This window comes from Nicotiana tomentosiformis, chromosome 4, assembly GCF_000390325.3.
Source record: "Nicotiana tomentosiformis chromosome 4, ASM39032v3, whole genome shotgun sequence".
Taxonomy (NCBI): Eukaryota; Viridiplantae; Streptophyta; class Magnoliopsida; order Solanales; family Solanaceae; genus Nicotiana; species Nicotiana tomentosiformis.
The window spans coordinates 2,861,391-2,869,343 of record NC_090815.1 but is presented as its reverse complement, the minus strand read 5'-3'; the positions used below and the strand labels follow the sequence as shown (position 1 = coordinate 2,869,343).

The 7,953-nt window shown below is 32.8% G+C and overlaps 1 pseudogene; it reads left to right on the top strand.

The window, feature by feature from the left end:
* The first annotated feature begins 3,824 nt into the window (after positions 1-3,824).
* Positions 3,825-7,024, top strand: LOC104103882 (xylan glycosyltransferase MUCI21-like; annotated as a pseudogene).
* The last annotated feature ends 929 nt before the right edge of the window (positions 7,025-7,953 follow it).

Here is a 7,953-nt window from a genome sequence, read left to right as displayed (position 1 = left end):
ATGGTTGAACCCTCAATTTTAGTATTGTAATTTTGGAGGATGAATGTTTGTTAAGTTTGAATATAATTTAGCCTTTGAATTTCTTTACTTGTTCAACTACGTATTTATTTCTGTTGATTGAATGGCCATCAATTGACTGTGCCTATTTATTATGTATTGCTTGGGAAAAGGTACATATTTAGGTAGTTGTTGAACAATACCACTCCTAACATATATGAGAAATCAATACGGCAAGTTTAAATGTGGGTTTAGGAATAACAAAGACTTGACGTGGTCATAGTGAGCGATAAGATTATGCGAGCTAGCGTAGTTCGGGAGAATATGTCTAGTAAATTATTGTAGTTGCTCGGGAGAGAATTACGACACCCGAAGTGCTCACTATCAGTAGAGAATAATTAGGCGAAATTATATGAGACGTAGCGGGAAGGATTCCGACAATTGAAAAAATCTTAACTCTAGACCTCCTTAATCATGTCTCCAACCCTTAGTATCTTTATTGTTAATTCACTCCTTTAATTTGTTAGTTAATTAGTTAGACATAAAATTTTTTATATTTATAACTTAGGAATTGTTCGAACTTGTCTTCTTGGTGATACAAAATAGTTGTAGCTAAGGCTTAGTTCTCTGTGGGATTCGACTCCGGACTCTTAGAACGAATTATATTTGCACCGACCGTTTATTCTTTTTAGGACTAGAGTTGGGCGTGATCAATACTTCACTCCCGTTGGGCCACAGATATTGGCTATTTTTTATTAAAAAAAATGTTTGAAAACATTGTTTGTTCATGAAATATAATCAGTTTTTTTCTTAGAAAAAATGAATTGTTTTTCAAGTTCCCAAAAACTGGTTTTGGGTAAAAAAAAATTCTTCCACTTACAAAATACTTCAACTTTTTTTTCAAATAAAATGCATGTCCAAACACAACTTAAACTTTCAAAAATTATTTTTTAACATAATTTTAAAAATACTTTCTTGCATGTTTCAATCAAATCTATGTCCAAACGCTAGCTTCTTATTAGGGGTGGGCATTCGGTACTTCGGCTCGGTATTTAAAAATTTCGGTTCGGTATTTCGATATTCAGTTTTTAATTTTTTTACCAAATACCGTACCAAAATATTTCGGTACGGTTCGGTATTTTTTATTTTTGTTCTGTACGGTTTCGGTTTAAACTAAATTTTTACTATCTCCCTCACTCCATTAACTAATAGGAAGCAAACAACTAAAATATCTTGTTTATTTCTTCTGCCATGGATCAACCAATTCTCCACAATCTATTCTAATTTCTCGCATGAATGACTTCCACCAAACGTAATTTTTTGTATATTACATATTTAATTAGCAACATTTAATATTATAAAAGGTATAATAATGAAATAATTTTATTTTATATTTATGGAATAATTATAGTATATTGCATATTTAATTATATAAATGGTATAAGATACATACATACTTAGAAATAAATATTTACAGAATAATATTGGTATAAATATTATATATTCAGAATTCCACCAAAATATTGATATAAAAATTCTGGAGTGTATTATATGTTATAATTCAGTTTGTGGTATATTTATCGTATAAATATTCCTATATGTTTGAAGTATGTTATATAGTTGTATGAATTTCACTTTGTATAATATAGTACTATATATACAACATATATAAATGATATATTGTACATATATAAATAAGTATGTTCCATATAGTGATAGATATATATGTATAATATATCTAACATTAACCATCAAAATCCTACAGAATAATGGAACGCATGAAACACTATAAGATGCATTTCAATGTTGGATATTGCCCGATCAAGAAAGTGTGTCAAAAGTTCTTTAAGATGGTAGAGAATATCCCATAATTTATGCATCTTGTGTGGTCATTAATTATTTGCTTAATCTTTATAATATGCTATTAGTGTAAAAAAATCTTTCATTTATGTAATAAATAAAGAATATTATTATTTTCTTAAATAATTTTTAAAAAGTGCTCACCCATGTAGATTCCTCTTTGGAATTTGGGGTGTGGGCTTAAGGTTATTGGGCTAAAAAATAAAAATAAAGTTGGGCTTGGACTAAACTATTTCGGTATACCGAAATATCGAAATATCAAAAACTCAATACCGTATACTGAACCGAATTACCGAAATACCAAAATTTTTGTACCAAAATAAACCAAAATACTGAAAAAACCAAAATTAAAATACCAAATTAATTCGGTTCGATTTTGAATTCGATTTTTCGGATTTTATGTCCACCCCTAATTCTTATTTGTAACTCAATTAGTTTATGTAATTATTTATTTTATTCTGAAAATTGTTGCTCCACCATTCCCTAAGTTGTAAAAGTCATTGGTGGCATTGGACCACTTTTTACTAAACACTTTTTCTCCATTCATCCCTTTTTAGACTTATTAGTTTAATGATGTTTAGAATCGAGATTCTCGTCATCTGACGATATTATTGTAAATAAAATATGTTTAATTTTAATATTTGGATAATTGTTCTCACAATAATAAGATCTCATTTTTTTAATACCTTTGTTTCAACTTCAAGTTTGCCTTTGCTCATGGAGGTGTCTTCATCACCCAATTTTTTATTGTTTTGCGAGCGCGTGGATTTGTTTTTCTATTTCTAAAAATAAATTAAGATTGCAAGCTAAGGGCATATATCATGCCCTCTCTATGTCCAGCAGAGGCGGACCTATGCTCGAAGAAGAGAGATCATCGAATCCGTTTATTTCGACACATATATATATATAAACGATCATATATTTTATTTAGAACGCAGATCAAAAGTCAGATGAAGATATTGATTGAGCAGTCCACTTATATACACGCGACACCTTCAAATAGTTCCATTATTCCTCACTAATAATAGTGGAATGAATGGTGCAGAGTCAAAATGAACGAAGACTTTTTTATTGATCAGGCCCCACCCAAATTTGAACTGAGGAAAAAAGAATTTGAAGTAGAAGAGATTGTTACATAGAGAAATTTTATTATACAAGAGTATAAGACCATCTTTGGTTGAAGATGAAAGTTTTTTTTAAAAAGAGAATGAATTTTAGCACATACCAAAAGTATATTAGAATTTGTGATTTAACATATAATGATATTTAATAGTGAAATAAAAATTTAAAATAAAGACTTTCAAAATATAAAAATATTTATATTTTATTTTAGAATGGATTACAAAGAAAAGAGCCATATGAAATTAAACAACAGTATTAAATTGCCTATCATTGATTTTTTTTTTGCTTCAAGCACTAGTATTCAGAATTTACTGATTTAATTAATTTAAATTTGTATCATAATTGACAAACACGACATATAAATCGCAAATACGGTTATAAATTGATTTATACGTCCATTCAACTATGATTTACAAGTAGTTAGCATTAAGTTATTGCCACTTATAAGTTGCATAAATGAATTTAGTGGCTTATAAGTCACATTAACTAATTTCGATATATAAGCCGCAATGAGTAGTTACAACTTATAATTGTCAATTATGATTATAACTCGGGTTTACCAATACAATAATAATAATATATTTAATATATTTTTATAAGTGAGGTTTGAAAAGAGTAGAGTGTACGCAGAACTTATGCATGCTTTAAAAATAGGGAAGCTGTTTTCTGAAAGAAAAAAAAAAAAAATTTAATTCACGTACTCTAACTTTCTACTTTGGCCACTAAAATACAGCTGACTTGGCTTCCTTCTATTGACAACTCTAAACGGTGAGATTCCTCATTCCTCACTTACAACTCCCCCCTCGCCCCCTCCCCCAACAAACCAAAAACCTTCACTTTCCAAAATCCACCACCCTTACTATCCTTCTTTAAGAATCTCTTTTTCAAGCCTTCAACCCCAGAAAAAACCTTCCCATAAGCAAACTACAAACACTATATACACAAAAAGTTCTCTTCTTTGAAACATAATTACAGTACATAATATATAAAATTTTCTCTTCTTTGCTGTCTTCATTCTTGAAAAAATAAAAAAGCTTTCATCTTTCTCCTCCTCCTCCTTCTTCAACCCCATAAAAACCTTCTCTTAAGCAAACTACAAACACCCTTTTGTTCTTTCAACTCATAAATACAAATAAAGTTCTCTTCTTTGGTATCTTCATTCTGCCAAAAAAAAAAAAAACTGAAAAAACCTTCTTTTAAGTAAACCACAAACACCCTTTTATTCCTTCAACATTTATATACACATAAAGTTCACTTCTTTGGTGTTTTCATTCTGAAAAAATAGTTTTTTTTTGGGTTCAAAATGTGCAAGAAAATGATGCATTATAAGAGATATCAGCACTGGAGTAAAAAAGAAGATGTGTTTGTGGTTTGTGTAGATGAAGAACTAAACTCTGGTTATAATTGCAAGAGAGCTAAACCAAAACTTTTTTACCTTCTTTTCCTTTCTTTAATCTCTTTCAGCTTTATTTTCTTGTGTAAGTTGCTCTCTTCTTTTCTTTGTTTTTTGGTTTTTTGGGTTTTTTTTCTTCCTGATTTTGTTTTGTTTTGCATGTGTGCAGATTCATTTAGTTCTGAAGAAGGTGGACTTGTTCCTAAAACAGATATAAATTCTTGTTCCTCTGCCTCGAATGGTTAGTTTCTCAACATTTTTCTATGTTCTGTTTTTCTCATAAAAAATGGTCCTATATCCTTCTATGTTACTATATTGTTGAAAAATAAGTTCTTTTTTTGGGCTTGGGACGTGGTAGTAATTTTCCCAAGGTATTTGAATTTTAAAGGAGTGAAAAGAAATTCCTGAAAGGAGTGAAAAGAAATTCCCGACAAAAAGGTTCAATATGTGTTATATATCTCTAAAACGTAATATTTTACCTATATACACAGTGCAATTTTTCGGCCATTGTGACCGTGTGACTTCCCCACTGGAGGGGGGCTGGGGGTTATGAGCTTTGGTTTTGGTTTTTAAGGAACTAGAGCTATTTTTGGCTTCTTAACAGCAAAACAAGATTTTTTTGGGGTTTTGTAATAAATATGTAAGTGATTTAAATTTTAATTTCCATTTTTTGAAGGTTCTTTGGGGTAGTAATGAAATATTGTGTACAAAGAGGTAAAAAGGCTGCTACTTTTTTATTGCTTAATTGTAATCCTTTTATGGTAGTGATTTAAATCAGGTTGGGAAAGTGTTAAAATACTCAAATGTTTATTTCTTGATTAATTAATAGTCTTTTGTTGACAAAGAAAGGAAAAATTAAATGTTTATATGTGCTGAATAAGCTTCTTGTTGGTGTTAGGATATTTTGCTTGTTAAGGTTGTTAGTCTTTATGTAACAGTAACAACAACCCAGTGGTGTCCCACAAGTAGATTCTGTGGGGTCTGGGGAGGGTAGTGTGTATGCATAACTTACCCCTACCTTACTTTGGGTAGGGTAGAGAGGCTGATTCCGATAGACCTTCGGCTCACGAAGGATAATGTAACGGTAAGAGAAAAATATATCAACATGGTTCTTTATCTTCACAATTTTTTACAGATCTTTTGATTGAACACTGCAGGGACGATTTGTTGTGAAAGAAGCAGTATTCGCTCCGATGTATGTGTAATGAAAGGTGATGTTAGGATAGATTCTGCTTCCTCTAGAATTACGCTTTACAGAAACAATGGTCATAGCGATTATGTGTTGCGCGATCCTGATGAGAATGACGAGGTACTTCAGCATGAAAAGATTAGGCCGTATACCCGGAAATGGGAAAAGAATGTTATGGACACCATTGATGAGTTGGACCTTGTTGTGAAAGGGGAGCATTATGGCGTTCGCCAAAAGTGTAATGTCGAGCATGATGTTCCTGCTGTGTTTTTCTCTACTGGAGGTTATACCGGTAATCTTTACCACGAGTTCAACGACGGACTCTTGCCCCTTTACATCACTTCTCAGCACTTCAACAAGAAGGTTGTGTTTGTAATCCTTGAGTACCATAATTGGTGGATAATGAAGTACGAGAACGTTCTGTCTCACCTCACCGAATATCCTATTATAGATTTTAGCGGAGATAAGAGGAGTCATTGCTTCCCTGAAGCCATAGTTGGTTTAAGAATCCACGATGAACTAACTGTTGATCCGTCATTAATGGGAAACAATAAGACGATTAAAGACTTTAGGGATCTTCTTGACCGAGCTTATTGGCCTCGAATTAGAGGTTTGATCCAAGATGAGGAACGTAAAGCTCTGATGAATGGAGAAATACTTGTTTCGTCACCCTTATCTGAGTCAAAGATGGTGACGACGGAAGAAAGGAAGGGTTTGAAGAAGCCTAAAGTGGTCATAATATCGAGAAATGATTCTAGAGCTATAATGAACGAAGATTCTTTGGTTAAAATGATCGAAGATATTGGGTTTCGTGTAGAAGTTTTGAGGCCACAACGAACGACAGAGCTTGCAAGGATCTATCGAGTCCTTAATTCGAGTGATGTTATGATAGGAGTTCACGAGTGCTGCTATGACTCATTTCCTCTTCATGAGGCCTGGTTCTGTTTTTATCCAAATCATTCCGCTCGGAACAGATTGGGCAGCAGGCACTTATTATGGAGAACCAGCAGTAAAACTAGGTCTCAAGTACATTGGATACAAAATTCTTCCGAAAGAGAGCTCTTTGTATGATGAGTACGACAAGAATGATCCCGTTCTGATGGACCCTAACAGCGTGAACGACAGAGGATGGGAATTCACGAAAAAGATCTACCTTGATCGTCAGAATGTGAGGTTGAATCTTGGAAGGTTTCGTAAAAGATTGCTTCGCGCCTACTATCATTCTGTTGCTAATGAAAACGAGCGCCTTCATCGTCAAAGTCAGTAACTCTTTTACCTTTTGTGGTTCACTAAACATAGTCTCAATTGCTAAAGCTCTTAGAGTTGTATATCATAATTCTGAATAAAAGAAATAAGCATTGCTGTATATCTAGATTAGTAGCAGTGCCTTTTGTGTACATCAAGTAGGGAAATGGTAAGTTGTTATTTGGTTTCTAAGATAAAGAAAATGCTTTGCTTTCTGAGATTTTGCCTATATTTGTGGTTCTCATGCAGTGCATTTAACCTCTTCTCACAGTTCATGATTGTTTTTTTTTAATCTCATCTTAGCAAAATGTATCTCAATTCTCAGACTAAATCCTTATGTTTTACTTTTTCTTGAAAAAATGCATAGTGGTTTTGATTCACTGTGTACACTTACCAAGTCTGTTGGCAGGGCACTTTTTTTTTCTTTTTCTTTTTTAGCTCCGGAATTTTTTACTATGTGGATAATATATCTATATGTACAACAACTACAATAAGATAAATATACTCAGTGATTCCACAAGTGGGATCTGGGAAGGGTGGGGTATATACACAGGCCTTATCCCTACAAAAGTTGGGGGAGAGGCTATTTCGGATAGACTCTAGCTCAATATATCTATATGTACATACATTATAAATAAATGGCATTTATGTACTTGAACGTGTCTATTGCATTTTTTGGTTTAACCATCCGGTGTCCGAAATTATTGGTCAGGGCCTCAGGGATAGAGAGGCTATTTCGGATAGACCATCAACTTAATATATCTAAATGTACATATATATTATAAATGGCATTTATGTCCTTGAACATGTCCATTGCATTTTTTGGTATAACCATCCAGTATTCGAAACTTATTGGCCAACTAATACGGATTCTCGATGCACAAGACACTAATTCGGATTCTCGGTGGATAAGGCTCAATAAAAGAGGAAGTGTTCCCTAACTAAACCGGATTCTCGATGCGCAAGACACTAATCCGGATTCTCGGCGAATAAGGATTAAAAAAAGAGGAAGTGTTCCTCAAGAGTTTCTCCATTCGTAAGGTTGAACTCTAAAACTTATGGTTAATAGTAGAGGAATCGTATCCATCAGATCACACTTCTTAATGGTAACATCAAGATGATAGAAATTCAAAGAATCCTTTACACA